A 17568-nucleotide genomic window follows, 5' to 3' on the forward strand; every position below is an offset into this window, starting at 1 on the left:
AACACTCTTAAGTTAGCTCATGAACCTATGTTGGAAGAGCATCGCAAGCTTCTAAAGACTCATGAGAAGCTACACTTTGAAAAGCTCAATCTAGAGCAAGGGCATGGGTTCTTAAAAGCAATCAATGATGATCTTCGTAAGAAAAGTTCTTCTTACATCACCAAGCATTTACTCTTGTCTACTTATATGCCACAAGTAAAATCTAGCAACAAGAGTAAGAAAGATTCTTCTTCTAGTAGTAATAATAATCATGTTAAATCCAATGTTGTTGCTTCTAGTAGTTCTCTTGATTCCACTAATGATTCTCTTAGCCAAGTTACACTTGAGCAAGAAAATAGCTTATTGAAGGGAATTATAGAGAAAGCCGTTTACAAGAGCCTTGCCGGAAGTAAGCAATTTGAGGAAATTGTACGCATGCAAGGAAGGCACAGGAAGAATCAAGGTGTTGGTTTTGAACGAAAGTTCAATGCCAATGGAGTTGAGTGGGAAGAAGATCAATACCCCAAGACAAAGTTTGTTCCTCAACAGGAGAAGTATGATCCTACTTCTTTCAAGGGAACACAAGCTCAAGATGATCTTCCACCACAAGACCACAAGCAAAAAGGCAAGGACAAGCTTCAAGAGGAGATTGATGCATTTGAAGAAGCTCCCAAGGCCTTGGTCAATTGGGTTCCCAAGACTACATCAAGTTCTACTTCATCAAGTACGACTACAACTCCAAGGATTCCCATCAAGTTGATGTGGATCCCGAAGAACAAGAACTAGAGAGTTCTTGAGGGTCAGTCCGCCAACATACTTCACTCATATCATTTTGGCGAGAACAAGTGCAAAAAACTTCCACATCTTGCACTAGTTCAAGGAGTCACAAACCCACTTGTTGGTAAGACAAGGGACAAGGTAACCTAATGCTTTCATGGACATCATCTTGTGTGTACTTCACTCTATGTCTATGGATATCCTTGTTTGTTCCTTGTGGGACTAACCCGTGTAGGTATTGAAAGTATAATCCACTCCAATGGATTGCTCCAAATGATCTACATCAACATTGAGCATCCACATCTTCAAAATCTACATGAAGTCATCATCGATAAAACCCAAGGTTAGTTCATCCCTCTTAGGGGGGATATCACATCTAGGGGGAGATTTACTCTAGGAATTGAGCTAAAGCAACTCTAATGGTGTGAACACAACAATGCTTTATGTAAAAGTGGTAACCCACTTGTGCTTAAACGATGAGTATGACCTACGATCAAATGTTCTCATTTGACTCCTCAGTCAATATACTCATATATAGATGACTTAGTCATTGCTAATTGCTCGATAGATGCTAGAGTGTTTGTGCATGCTTTCCCACATATTTCATTTTCCATTTTATTGTGTGAGCATGTTGATTGCATATTTTTCCCATTCAAGGACATCCATTTGTTGCTTTGATTGATTGGCTCTTCTTCTTTTGCCAAATGGATGGACAAGAATGCCTAAGAACTTCCTCTAGCTATCTATGATTTTCCCGTCTCAAACTCTATTCATGCTACATCACAAAGTTTGATCAAGTCAGATTCGAACCCTCTAGGTGAGGAGCACTCGGAGTCATTGATTCGTCATAGACTTAAACTTCCAAAATATAACATCCCAAAATTTCAATTTGGAATGTTATAAATAGGACATCATATTGCATATCATATTTTATTGCATTTTGTTTTGTGATCCTCGAAATTCTAAGCAACTCAAGGACCCACAGAGAGAATTGGGGATTTTCATTGTTTCATATTTGAATTTTCTCAAATATCGAAAATAAGGATCATTTTTGGTTTTAATTATTTTTCTCTCCGAAAATATTTCATATTAAAATATATGAGAGGGGATAATATGACTTCTCCAAAGTAATTGAAATAGTGGAGGAAAAATGTTAAAATAAAATAAATTATTTTATTTTGATTTCATCGCTATTTTATTTGAATTAGAAAAATATGCATTTTTTCGAAATTGCATCTTTTAGGCCAAGAAAATGTTCACTTTGTTCTAAATATTCCATTTAGACGGTGAAAATTTGTTTTGGTATTTTTAGATTTTATTTTATTTTTGAGGATTTTTTCGGAGAAATTTGTTTTAAAAAAGTCAAACCGACCTAACGGGCCGTAACCGACCCGGACTCCAGCCGGGGGCAGGCTTCATAAGCCGGCCACCCCCTGCCCCGCAGCCCACCCTGCCGCCTAACCCTAGCCGCCGCCCCGCCCGTGCCGCCTCGTCGCCGACCGTCGCTGGAGTTTCGCCGGAGTTGCCGTGTTTTTTTCGGTTTTTTTAGGTAAACCCTAGATCTAGATCTAGATCCGGTTTTTTTTAGTTTCCCTGGTTTATTTTATTAGATCGATTTTTTGCCGGTTTATTTATTTAGCGGATGTTCATCCGTACATTCGTTTTAACGAACGTTGTTCGTCGATTAGGTTCAGACAGCGAACGTTCATTTGTTAGTCTTTTCTTTTTATTTTATTTTCAGCCAGGGACCTATCCGTGATTATTTTTATCGCAGATTAGCCCCTGATCTTCAAATGCTCGCCGTTTCTTAACCGTTTGTCCAAATCTAGTGAAACCAATGCCAAAATATTCGTATCGAAACCCTCTTTCTGTTTAATCAACTTGAACAAGGTTTTCATAATTTTAAAATTTGGTTTCAAGCTGATTTGTTTTTGAAGTTCTTTTGACTGTAGTTTCAGTTCCGTAGCTCCGATTCGATTGATTCTTTTTGCAGATCGCATGTCTTCAGTTGAGTTTTCAGGTTCGATCTTCTTATTCGATATTTATCAGTGCATCTATGCTTGAGTTCTTATGTATGCTATTGTTTGTTTGCGATATAATTCCCGTAGTGCACATCGTGCTACTACGAGTCACTAGGTTTTGCGGATCATCAACAAGGCAAGTAACACTTTGATCATATCCCTTTTACCCAGTTTTTATGCATTAGTTTCAACCCTCAAATACTGCATGAGTAGGATCTCTTAACTTGTGGGTTTGGGAAGTAGATGATGAGGTTGAACCTATTACCCTTTTTATTATCAAACCCTGGGAGTTACTTCTACGTTATGCTACTTATTTCCATGCTATGCTCGTAGACGTGGATTGGGTTTGAGAGTATCCATGATAGATGTGAGATTGTTAATTAATGGTTTACTTAAGGTGGCTACTTAAACACACATCTGGGTGGATTGGTTGCGGGCACCTGGGATATACCAGTGTTGTCCTTTTTGGTTCGCCACCCAGGCTCAAAGGGATCATAAGATTATTCATGTTGGAAACTTCCGTGTGCAGCCACAAGCTATTATGGGCTCTAACATAGTTGAGTAAGTTGTGGGAAACCTTTCCATGATGGATTAGTAGATGTAGGGGATTGTAGGTGTACCGGCCTACCTATCGGTTAAGGGGACCTCTTCGGAAAGACTATGTCTCGGTCATCCGTTTCCCAAACACCATGCAGTGTGAGAAATACAATGGAGGAGATCGAGTCTTGTGGGGAAAATTGCACAAACCTCTGCAGAGTGTACAAACTAAGCATGGTTAGCCGTGTCCCCGGTTATGGACATCTTGAGTATCTGGTTCTTGAATTATCATGTGGATCTCATCACTCTAAATTAATTTGCTGGGATGTTAATAACTTTTAATTGGGATTGAGATGGGGTTACCATTATCAATGTTTTTCAACCAACTTGATAGTTAAATAAAATATATTCCTGTGTAGTAGGGAAAATTGGCTTTTCGCAAAAACATTATAACCATAGAGCCTCCACCAGCCATATATGCATGTAGTGATAGCATTTACTTGTTCATTGCTCTTTTGTGTTATCTTGCCAGCATATTCCATGTGATGACCCATTTTGGGCTGCAACATATTATGTTGTAGACTTTTCAGACGAAGAGTAAGGTGCGCTAGGTCCTTTGTCGTGCACTCAGCTATGCCGTTGGAGTTGATGGACTCACTTTATCTTCCAAGCCTTCCATTGTTATCTTACTTAGATGGCTTTAAGACATATTTATTATAATAAGTTCTCTTTTGAGACATTCGATGTAATAAGTGTGTGATTGCTACTCTGTTATAAATCCTTCAAGTACTGTGTGTGTCAGCATTACCGATCCAGGGATGACACTTATGCATATAGATTTGACCGTTTGAGGTCGGATCGCTACAAGATGGTATCAGAGCACACGCTGAATGTAGGACACGACCACTAAGATGAGCCATAGGTCACTCTTCTCTACTCATTTCTAACTCCTCTCCATTTTCTACTCTTTAGGATGGCGGACACGAGGAATAAGTTTACATAGCTGGATGAAGACACACCTTTTGGACAACACTTGAAAGAAATCACTAGGTACCTGAACATTGGAATACCAAGCTTCACCAGGACCTACACCGCCACACTACCAGAAGAGGAGCATTGGATGATTCGAGTTCAAGTTCCAGGAAGGACATTCACGCTAGTAACGGAGCCCATAGAGTTTTCCTTCGATGCACCAACCTGGAGTCTAGGCAAGACACACAGTTCGGGACCCCCTACCCGAGATCCACCGGTTTTGACACCGACATTGGCGCTTTCATTGAGAGTTCCACTGTGCCATCGCTGCAGAGGTTGATGGCTCGACTTATCATCAAGGAAAATATTACCTCCGGAGGAGCTCTGGCCTCGGGCCAAACCCTTCGGCTGGGCGATTTTACCATGATTGCCCGCTCGGCCTCTGAGCCAGCGAGGATGACCTCTCGAGTCATCAAAAAACACATGTGCGTTGATTCTGAATACACCAAACGGTTGGATCCGGCGGAGTTATCATCTTTGAACAAACTCCTAGATCACATTACCGCCTTGGGAGTCGCTACAGACTACGATCGGATTGGGCTTAAACCTGACCAGAGAGAGATTAATTCTCCACCGATCACCCACCAGATAGTGGTAGTCGAGGAGCAAGTTAACCCTTCCTCTATATCGAGGATGAATTATGTTCGGATCTCCGACCTCGAGAAGTCGGACACCTACTGGCTGAAGGACATGCCTTGCCCTCCAAACTTAGAGTCGGACGGTAGGCTTCAAAAATCAGAAGACACTCCGGAGCCAAGACTGTTTAGTCTGGAAAAACCTCAGACTCCAGATCATCAATCGGGTCAGGGTTCAGATCCAATTCCACCCACCCACCCAGACATAAGTGCTCTCACGAGTACAAAACAACAGTCTCAAGAAACGGTCCACCACTTCTAGGCCAGATTTCTCCTTGTCAAGGACAAGGTCAAGGATTGCCGCGACGAGGATGCGATATTAGCGTTCCGCAATAACAGCACGAACGAAGGACTCCTCAATGCCATTAATCGCCGCCGCATACTACACTTCGCTGACTTGGCAACTATTGTACATAAGTACAGCGCAATGGAGAGCGCCTGGAGAGATCACACAGTTTGGGAGCTATCGGCCCCAACTCAACCACTGGTCCAGGAAAAAAGGGTACACCCCTGTAACGCGCCCACACCAATAGCCAAGAAATACAAACCCATTACGCGGCGCGGAACCGTTCTGGAGGGATGGCTTGATGGCCCCTGCAAAATACACACCACCGGATACTATACCAACCCACAGCCTTAGAGCATGTTGGATACTCCGACAGGTAGCCAAAAACGGCGAGGACATCCTAGAGCAACACCCTCCAGAAGACGATGAACCCAGAGTATTGTTAGTCTTTGAGACATTCACTTCAAACAATAGGAGAAAAAGGGCACTCTGCGAACTCGGCGAAGTCTGCCAGATCGCAACAATAAACCCTAGAATGACACAACGATAACCTTTAACGCTGGCGACGAACCAAAACATAGGACAGTCCGAGCACCAGCCGCCTTGGTCCTCAGCCCAATTGTGGATGGCTTTCGGCTCACCAAGGTTATCATGGACGGCGGCAGCGGACTAAACCTCATCTATGAGGATACAGTACGAAAGATGGAAATAGACAGGAGCCGCATTGAGCAAAGCAGAACGACCTTCCGAGGAATCATTCCCAGTTGAGAGGCACGGTGTGCGGGAAAAATCACACTCGACGTGGTATTCGTCACGCCGGAGAACTATCGGTCCGAAGAAATAACCTTCCAGGTGGCCCCCTTCAACAGCGGATATCACGCCCTCTTGGGGCGAGATGCATTCACGCGCTTTCACGCAATACCTCATTATGGGTACATGAATCTTAAGATGCCCGGGCCCAATGGCATAATCACTCTAGTTAGTGACCCGGACATAGCACTCTGTGCTGAGAATAAAACTGTGTCCCTGGCCCTTGAGGCATTATCTGAAGCCCTCGCGGCCGAAGAATTAACGACGCTGCGCTCCATTGTGGATAGAGATGATGTGGTCCTAGACGAACGACCCAAATCCACCTCATTCAAGCCGGCAGAAGAAATAGTCAAATTCCAAGTCCACCCAATGGACCCCAAGAAGACAACATCCATAGGAGCACAACTAGACCCAACGGTTGACGCCGCTCTACGAGAGTTCCTGTGCGAGAATTGTGATATATTCGCTTGGCACCCTTCTGATATGCCAGGAATCCCACGCGAGTTGCCCGAACACAACCTCAATATATTGAAGGGACACAAACCGGTCAAGCAAATACTATGGCGCTTCTCCGACCCCAAACACCAAGCTATGGGGGAAGACCTAGCCAAGCTAATCGAGGCCGGATTCATTAGAGAAATAAAACATCCGGACTGGATGGCAAATTTGGTGATGGTACCAAAGAAGAACAAATCCTGGCGCCTGTGTGTTGATTTTAAAGACCTCAACAAGGCATACCCCAAGGATCCCTTCCCCTCCCCTGCATCGATCAAATCATTGACGCCACCGCAGGACACGACTCACTGTGTTTTCTTAACGCATATTCCGGATACCATTAAATCAAAATGAAGGAATCCGATCAAGCTGCAACAGCATTCATCACCCCATATGGGCCATTCTGCTTCAACACTATGCCCTTCGGGCTCAAGAATGCCGGCGCCACATGCTAACGCATGATTCAAACATGCCTGGAGAAACAGATCGGCAAGACAGTTGAAGCTTACGTGGACGACGTCGTCATCAAAACTAGGCACGTCGAAACACTAATAGACGATTTACGTCTCACATTCGACAACCTCCGTGTGTATGACATTAAGCTCAATCTCGAGAAGTGCGTTTTCGGCATCGCTGCTGGAAAACTGCTGGGCTTCATCGTTTCCAATAGAGGAATTGAAGCAAACCCAACCAAATTCGAGCTTTGTCACAATTGGGTAAGCCAACAGACCTTAAACAAGTTCAAAAGCTCGCAGGTTGCATAGCAGCTCTAAGCCACTTTATCTCCAGATTGGGAGAAAAGGCACTGCCACTCTATCGCCTTCTATGGCGAACTGACCACTTCGAGTGGACGGACGCGACAATAGCCGGACTGGAGGAAATAAAAACCCTTCTTGCGAGCAATCCAATCCTGGCCGCACCAAGTGTCGGCGAACCGATGTTATTATACATATCGGCAACACATCAGGTGGTGAGCGCCGTACTTGTCGTTGAACGAGAATAGGATGGACATAAATTCCCGCTTCCGAAGCCAGTATATTATGTATTTACTGTCCTTACACCATGCAAATCCCGGTGCCCTCATTATCAAAAGATAGCATACGCGGTCTTCATGGCATCCCAAAAGCTCCGTCACTACTTCCAGATGCTACAGGCCGGATTGCCAAATGGGCCATCGAGCTCCTCCCATTTGACATTACATATAAGCCACGTCGAGCTATCAAATCCCAAGTACTGGCCGACTTCGTCGCCGAATGGACAGAGGCCGAACTCCCTAAAGAGTACAACACGTACTCCAATTGGGTCATGTATTTTGATGGCTCCAAAATGCTGGCAGGGTTAGGAGCGAGCGTAACATCCCCTACTAGAGACGTCATCCAGTACATTCTCCAAATACTATACACAGACTCCAATAATGCATCCGAATACGAGGCCTTATTGCATGGTCTCCGGATGGCTGTCTCCATGGGAATACAATGCCTAGAAGTACGCGGGGACTCAAACCTTGCAATATCTCAAATAAATGGAGATTTTGACGCCAAAGATCTGAAGATGGTAGCATATCGTAACACAGTCATAAAAATGTCGGCCCGGTTCGAAGGGCTCGAGTTCCATCATGTGGCTCAAGAAAGCAATCAAGCGGCGGATGTTCTTGCTCATATCGGCGCTAAGCGCGACCCTGTCCCACCTAATATTTTCCTAGAAAGGCTCTTTAAGCCATCCGTGGTGTGGCAGGGGGAAAACGACAATACTAGTCCGGATCCAAACATAACCCCAGACCCCGGAAACACCAACGTCGTCGGGGGCTCAGCCACCGAAATAACACCGTCAACACATCTCATCATGGCAGTCATTGCCCCATGGACCGAATCCTTCCCGGCCTACCTTAACAGGAAAGAGCTCCCTGAGAACCAGAATGAGGCCCGCTGCATTGTCTGGCGTTCAAAGGCGTACACGGTACCTGATGGAGAGCTCTATAATAAAAGCGCCACCAGAGTCCTTCAACGATGTATATCCGAGGAAGAGGGGCGGCAGCTCTTGGCTGAAATTCATGTCGGACTCGGCGGTCACCACGCCACAGCTCGGGCCCTTGTTAGCAAGGCCTTCCATACATGGTTTTATTGGCCGACGGCCCGAGCAGATGCACAGGACCTTGTCCAACGTTGCGTCGGATGCCAACTCTTTGCCAATCAAAGCCATATGCCCCCACTTCCTTACAAACAATCCCCAACACTTGGCCTTCTGTAGTCTGGGGACTCGATATGGTCGAACCTCTTAAAGGAGGAAGCCATAAGAGAAAGTATCTGCTGGTCATGGTGGATAAATTCACTAAGTGGATAGAGGCCAAACCAGTTAAAACGACCGAAGCGGGGCCAGTAATAGATTACATATCCGGCTTGGTACACCGTTACGGTGTCCCGCACAGTATAATCACCGATAATGGCTCCAATTTTACAGCTGATGAGGTGAAAACCTGGTGCGCTAATCTAGGCATTAAGCTCGGTTACGCCTCTGTCTATCTCCCGCAAACAAACAGTCAAGTCGAATGGGCTAATGGTCTTATCATGAGCGGCATCAAACCTACACTAGTGCGTTCTTTGAAGGAATCAGACAAGCACTGGGTGGAGGAACTTGACTCCGTACTCTGGGGGCTGCGGACCACGCCCAACCGCTCTACTGGATATACACCCTTCTTCATGGTGTACTGTGCGGAAGCAGTGTTACCTTGTGATATTATTCATGACTCACCTCGAGTGCGTATGTATGAAGAGATAGAAGCCGAGCTTGATTGGCAGGACATCTTAGATGCCTTGGAGGAGGAGCGCGACGTCGCCAAAGCCCGTTCCGCATTTTATCAACAGCAGGCTCGCAGGTATCAAAGCAGAGAAGTGCGGTCCAAGACGTATAACGTTGGTGAACTCGTTCTACGCTTGCCGGAGAAGAAAAAGGACAAACTCAAGCCCAAGTGGGAGGGTCCCTTCATCATTGACGAAGTTCTCACCAGAGGAGCGTACCGCCTATGTGATGCATCAGATAATCACCTGGAGCCAAACCACTGGAATGCGGCCAGACTACAACGATTTTATGCCTAACGCCGAACTCTGTGTTCGTTTTCTCCCTCATATTATTACCATTATTTTTTCTTCTCTCTTTTCGTCTTTTACCTTTTTTCGTTTTCTCTTTAGCCTTACGGCTTTAGTGTGGCTAGACCATCCCTACCTGACGCGTCCATCTCTAAATATGCACGTTCATTATACCTGGGGGCTTCTCGTACAGAAGCTTGCGATTATTCTTCGAGCACCAAGCTCAGCACATATGCATTCCTTTTTTTCCATATGTACATTCTCTTCGCCACTATATGCATCGGTATGACTTAAGTTTTGGACAAGCTGGGTTGCCTGGCTCCTATGCTTATGCCCTATGTTCCCGTTAGTTCGGCTAGGGCATAAAGGGAGCACCTCTGCGATTGTTACTGCCGGGTCATCCGGTTGTGTAACTCAGAGTGGGTGAGGCCGGAAGCTAGCGTTCTTAATGGAATATTCGGTCGACGAATTAAAGGTGTTTCCGCATTCACTCCATTGTGAATCCCAGATGTTACTTACTCTACGATTTTATCAATCACAGTTCGGACATGCACATTAACATGCATGCACACCCAGGGAAGGAACCCTTAACGGAACTATTCTCTCTGGAAGATGTTTCTTACATAATGTAATATAACATAACTAGCCGGATACACATTGTCTGCTTGAGCAATTATGACCCCTACATCTGGTTTCCACGCATACCTCAGTATATTCTATCGCTACGGTATTCGAAAACACTCTGAACCTTTGGGTCAAGAGGTTGAAGCAAAAAGGTTGGCGATGACAATTGTCTTTGTTATCCACCTAGAAGGAAAGTACATAGCTCATGACTCAAACACTTCCTCCTCTATACCGTCCAAAAGGCGATCTAATTTACAATCCTGTTGGGAATATTTGGCGGCCACCTCTACTTGGTCATATACTAAACTAATGGGAATTTCTTCCCCATTCGGCCCTAGCGGTCCGACACGAGCCATGTGATTAGGATCCAGCTTGGTATATCGTGTCTTCACCATGGCCCAGGCCTCTCGTGCACCTTCTCGGCAGGCCGATATCTTCCACAGCCGGACATGCGGCCGCGCTCCCTTGAACCGTTCTACCAGCTTCTCCATGCTTCCTGGAGGGGAGTCAGATGGCCATAAGGCCATGGCTACACTCCGCATCGCCTGCCGAGCTTGCTCGTGCAACTGCGATAGCCCTTGCAGAAGATCACTTGATGATCCGGACACCTCCTCTTCGGGGCGGTTCGTCAATACACCTGCAATTATAGCTATATCAGCTACCGTTACCTCCAAACTGTTATAAGATAAAAGCGGCCACGTACTGAATATGCCGCCTCGCAGCTTCTTGTTCTCCTTTACAGAGTCCGCTAGCTGAGCTCACACATCTTTCAGTTCTTCGCCCAGTTTGGCGTTCGAATCCTGGAGTTTCTTTTTCTCCTGAATGACTTTTGTCAATACATGCTCGCCTGCTGCTAGTAGCTTTTTGGCTCCGTGTTCTTCGCTTCGAGTGGCGTCCAACTGCTCCCGTACTTGGTCTAGTGACCCAACACAAAGATAAGTACCCAGATTCACACTATCGGTGTATCATTATGAATTTTCGATAGAGGGAAATATTACCTGGAGATGCCTTGTATTTCTCCAGTTCGGCATTGGCAGCAAGCAGCTGGCGCTGACACTTTTCTAGTTCCTGAGCTAGCTGGGTGTTCTTCTCCGTAAGCACCTGGTTATACATTGATCCTTAAATCAGTTGTTTCAACTCCTTTAAGTCTCGGGGGCTACTGGCATATGGTTATCATAGTCAGACAAAACAAATTTACCTGCACATCTTTCAAATGTTGCTTTGTGGCCCTGTTAATTCCATCTCGAGCAGCTCGGATGTATGCATCGGCCGAGCTGAATGCGTTAAATGACTCTTCTGAAAATCCAGGGTCTTGTAAAATGGCCCGTTAGCGCTGATGATTCATGGCACTCTCCACTTTTGAGTTGGTGACAGATACATCGTTCGAGTCCTCGGCTGGAGGACAGTCCAGCGTCGCCCCCGCATCAGCACCCGTCTTCCCTGCAGGATTTGAATCCTGGCTGCGGGAAGTATGACCGCTCGAACCTCTAGATATAGTCCGGCGCACCTTTCTCCTGACACATGGAAAACGGGAAGGTCACGGCTGGACGTGACTGCTCAGGTGCATGTTGGCAAATTCATACCTCTTCGATGAAGGTACAGTCGTGTCTTCGTTTGCGTTCCTCTTGGAAGACTCGCCCGGAGTAGGGGACTCCCTCTTCGGAGGTACCCTTGGAGCGGTACGGCGCGCCGAACCCTTCCCCTTTTGAGCACAGGATAGTGTTGTGGGTAAGAAGGAAGGAGAGATTTCTTTTGAATAAGGTGTCTTCGGATCACTTATGTGTGAAGCTGGAAGGAGGCCGGGGTAATCGGCGATAATAGGTACATATGTACCATCATAGCTCATCTGATAGAACATTCCCTCCTCAAGCTCCAAGAAAATATGTCCGGGTTTTCTTCATATCCGGGGTCAAGATTCCGGTTGCTATTCTCCGACTGAGGGGCAGGGTCATGGATCCCCTTGATAGCCTTTCGCAATTCCTATTATGAGCAGATAAGATGTTGCCTGTCAATGAATGATCCAAGGACAAGATAAATTAACTTAAGCCGAACCTTACCCAGCTAGGAGGATTGTACATGGAAAGTCCGTCTCGATGTTGGAGACGGTCGAACTCCTCCTTCTCCCCTTTATACAGCTCGACTAGGATCTTGGCTAGAGCTACGGGGGTCTTTGGGCATTTTCGGCCATAACGTGAGGCGTCATCTTCTCCGTTATAATGCCACATGGGTAGTCCTCGGTATTGGAGTGGCTGGACCACCCTCGTTATGGAAATTGCCATCACTTCGACTATTGACCATCCGGACTGGGCAAGCATTTTAATCTTGCCCAATAGCAAGCTGATTGCCGCACTATCCTCTTCCTCGAGGCTCCGAGGACGCCAGCTGTGGCGCTTCTTCAGTGGAGCATTTGAAAAATCGGGCAGGCCTATGCGGACGGGGTCGGGTAGAGCGGCGTTGTCAATGTAGAACCATTCGGAAGACCACTCTTTGGGAGCTTTCTTCGGCGTGCCGGACAGATATCCGGTCCCGGCAATGCGTCACACTTCGGCTCCTCCCACTTCAAAGATTGATCGACCTTGATTGCGAGGGATGGGGCAGAATAGTCTTCTCCATAAATCAAAATGGTCCTCGTAACCGAGGAATAGTTCGCATAGGGTGACATAACCCGCAATGTGGAGGATGGAGCCGGAGGTAAAATTGTGCAGCTGGAGGCCATAGTACTCCAGTAGCCCTCGGAGGAATGGGTGAATTGGAAACCCCACCCCCTCAGCAGATAGGGGACAAAGCATACCTATTCTCCCGCAAACGGATTGGGAGAATCCTCTGCCTGGGTTTTGCCGTTGCAGGAGGCCAACCTTGCTCGAATAGGGACCGGATCAGATGGAGGGAGAAATCCCTGCGTTTGCAGCTTTGCCAATCGGCTATGGGACACAGAGCACCTTTTCCACTCGCCTCTCTCTAGGTTGGAACGGGAAGAGGAGCTGGGGTTGTTGGCCATGTTGGAATGGTCCTGCCTGGCGGTCTCTGAGGATTTTCTCCGCTTGGTGCCGAAAGGATCTGAGATCCAATCTCTTTAAATAGATACTCTTCCTAACAGGGCTGGGGTGTTATTTGAAAAAAATGCCTTGACTGTCCGCATTCGCTCGACACATGGAAAACAAGGACATTAAGCACGCAGAAGCCGAGGGGAGACATCGAATCTATGGACGAATACACTACTTAAGGGAGGAACCCACCTTGGAATACCGAAGATAATCTGTGTGCCGAACACCTCGCTATTGAAGACTGGTTCGGGGGCTACTGAGGGAGTCCTGGACTAAGGGGTCCTCGGGCGTCCAGCCTATTATCTATGGGCTACACTGATGGGCTATGAAGATATGAAGACCGAAGACTGTACTAGTGTCTGGATGGGACTCTCCTTGGCGTGGAAGGCAAGCTTGGCGAACAACTATGAAGATTCCATATTATGTAACTGACTCTATGTAACCCTAGACCCCCCCGGTGTCTATATAAACCGGAGGACTTAGTCCGGATAGGGGATACCCAATACCGTAGTCATACATGCTAGACTTCTAGGGTTTAGCTATTATGATCTCGTGGTAGATCAACTCTTGTAACACTCATATTCATCAAGATCAATCAAGTAGGAAGTAGGGTATTACCACCATAGAGAGGGCCCGAACCTGGGTAAACATCGTGTCCCTTGTCTCCTGTTACCATCAACCTTGGACGCACTGATCGGGACCCCCTACCCGAGATCCGCCGGTTTTGACACCGACAGCAGCCAATATGCCAAGTGCTATAGAGGCTTCACAAGTTTTCCTCAAGTCAAAGCAAGATCAACTTGGGTATCTTATTCAAGCCACTTTGAGGATTGAGAAAGGATTGGCCACCCTGACTCAGAATCAAGAGAGTCTTGAGAGGATGATTGAGAAAAAGTTCAATGATCTTAACTTGAAGGTGACAGAAATGCAAACAGCTATTGAGCTGCTATACGAAGAAGCTAAAGAGAGGAAAGGGAAAGCTACTACTTACACTTTTTAGAGAGTGCCTAGGGCACAGAGATCTGCAGTTGTGCCTGTGACAGACACAAGAACGACTACGTCACCACTTGCAGCCAGAGCTTCAGTTGCCCCTCCGGTTGCAACTCTGAAAGTACAACTATCCCTGGGTGGTTTTGGTACTTCCTAACAACATATAGCCCATTGAGGTAATGCTATTTCAAGATGAATATTTCAGGAAAGCTCAATGATTGGCATGGCATGGATTAGAAAGTGGACCCCTCAAAATATTAAGAACACATGTTGGCTCAAGCTCAAGACTCTACTTTTTACATTTAGTGATCCAAGATCACATTGAGTCCATAGGAAAAGCCAATATTATTAAATGAGTTACTTGCTCAAAATGCTTAGTGATATGCTCCAAAACCCTCAACTACTTTCTCATATCCACATATGTCCCAAACCAAAAGTCAAACTCAGCCCCACCGAAATTTCCTACCCGGCGCCACCGAGTTCACTTGACATGGACACTGCCACAAACCCCAGTCGTTTCGGTCTCACCAATAGGGATCTCGGTCTCACCAAGATGGGAATGCAACCTCTCTGTTTCCCTTCGCAACGTTTTGGTCCAACCGAGATGAGCGATCGGTCCCACCGAGATTGCAATGCAAACTCTCTGTTTCCCCCTTGTAATGTTTCGGTCTAACCGAGATGAGCAAATCGGTCTCACCCAGTTTGCCTGACCAACTCTCTGTTTGCCTATTACCAAAATCGGTCCCACACTACTAGGAAATGGCCTACTAATGGCGCACCAGTTTTGCCTACTAATGGCGCACTACTGGTGCGCCATTAGTATCACGCCACTAGTATTTTTTACTAATGGCGCACCACTGGTGCACCATTAGTATACCAGATACTAATGGCGCACCAGTAGTGCGCCATCAGTATGCCTAGAGGTGCTCCATTACTATCTGACTTAGTAATGGCGCACCACATAGAAATGCGCCATTAGTAATAAATTTTTTCAATTTTTTTTCATTTTTTCAAAAAAATTCAATTTTTTTTATATTTTTCTTAATCTCCGGTCACTATGGCTTAATCTTGAGTCAATATGCTTAATCTCATGTCAAATCGCACTCTATGGTCAAACTTCCCGAAAGGTCACCTATCCTCACACTACTCCAGCCCAAGCACGCTTAACTTCATAGTTCTATCCAACCCCAGCACCACCTCACTTCAGAGGCACTTGTTGATATATCTATCATATCAATCCTATTAAACCTTGCTGATGTCTAGGACTTTGTTCATGTTCATGAGTATGATGAAATTTTGAAAAAATATTTCAAAGTTCCCGATCATATTACATATCATATTTTGAAAAATAATTCAAAAAAAATTTCAAAACCAATTTTTTTCTGTTACTAGTGGAGCACCTAGCATACGGTGCGCCACTAGTAATTTGAAATTTCTTGAATTTTTTTGCCTCCGGATCTTAAAAGACCCATAACTTTTTTTCTGTTAGGTTTTTGGGGATTTTGAAAATGTTTAATGGGGTTCCCGCAGTTAAATTCGGATGTAACTTTTTGAGTAGATGATTTTTCATATAGAAAACTTTTTAATCCGAGTTCGTATGCAAAAGTTATGCCCATTTTACAAATTTCAGAGAGATTTTGCAAATAAAGTCGAAATTCATATTTGTAAATTTTCCCAACAACTAGACCACATATCACATGGGAAACTTATTTTCTATTATTTTTTTGACATTTCCATCATTTTCTTTAATTTTTTTAAACTGAAAAGGCTGTCCATGGGGGGTGCATTCGGTGGAAGTTTTGGGCCAAGTTAGTAATGGCGCACCGTGGGAGTGGTGCGCCATTAGTAGTTAAACTAGTAATGACGCACCACACCCACGGTGCGCCATTAGTAGTTTTGAAAAAAAAAACAAATTCTGATTTTTTTTAAAACTTAGTAATGGCGCACCAGTTTACAGTGCGCCATTACTAGTTTTAACTAGTAATGGCGCACTGTCCACTGGTGCGCCATTACTAGTTTTGAAAAAAAACATTTTGAAATTTTTTTTGAAAATAATTTACTAGTGGCGCACTATGGATGTGGTGCGCCATTACTAGTTTAACTAGTAATGGCGCACCACACCCACTGTGCGCCATTACTAGTTTTGAAAAAAAATGAAAAAAAAATTGTTACTAAGGGCGCACCGTGGATGTGGTGCGCCATTAGTATTTGGACACTAATGGCGCACCAACACATGGTGCGCCATTGGTATATACTAATGGCGCACCACATGTCTGGTGCGCCATTAGTGTCATTTCCATCTATAGCCCTTTTCCTAGTAGTGCCACCGAGTTTGTGTAATCGGTCTCACCGAGATTACGTTATGCCCTAACCCTAATGGAATCAGTCCCACCGAATTTACATGTCGGTCCCACCGAAAATCCTAACGTTCACATTTTGAACTAAATTGGTCTGACCGAGTTTCATGATTCGGTCTCACCGAGTTTGGTGATCTGTGTTTAACGGTTAGATTTTGTGTGGAGGCTATATATACCCCTCCACCTACTCTTTATTCATGGAGAGCCATCAGAACATGCCTACACTTCCAACATACATTTTCTGAGAGAGAACCACCTACACTTGTGTTGAGGTCAAGATATTCCATTTCAACCACATAAATCTTGATCTCTAGCCTTCCCCAAGTTGCTTTCCACTCAAACCCTCTTTCTACCAAATCCAATCCTATGAGAGACAGCTGAGTGTTGGGGAGACTATCATTTGAACCACAAGAGCAAGGAGTTCATCATCAACACATCGTCTATTACCTTTTGGAGAGTGGTGTGTCCTATATTGGTTAGGTGTCACTTGGGAACCTCCTTCAAGATTGTGGAGTTGAACCAAGGAGTTTGTACAGGCAAGGAGATCGCCTACTTCGTGAAGATCTACCATAGTGAGGCAAGTCCTTCGTGGGTGATGGCCATGGTGGGATAGACAAGGTTGCTTCTTCGTGGACCCTTCATGGGTGGAGCCCTTCGTGGATTCGTGCAACCGTTACCCTTCGTGGGTTAAAGTCTCCATCAACGTGGATGTACGATAGCACCACCTAACGGAACCACGCCAAAAATCTCCGTGTCTACATTGCGTTTGCTCCCTCCAAACTCCCCCCTTTACCTTCATATGCAATTGTTTTTCATTCCGATGTTATACTCTTAGAATTTCATGTGTAGGTTGATTACTTGACTTGTGCTAAGTTGTTAAAATCTGCCAAGACTTAAA

The sequence above is a fragment of the Triticum dicoccoides genome, chromosome 3A (genome assembly GCF_002162155.2).
Source record: "Triticum dicoccoides isolate Atlit2015 ecotype Zavitan chromosome 3A, WEW_v2.0, whole genome shotgun sequence".
NCBI classification, from domain to species: domain Eukaryota; kingdom Viridiplantae; phylum Streptophyta; class Magnoliopsida; order Poales; family Poaceae; genus Triticum; species Triticum dicoccoides.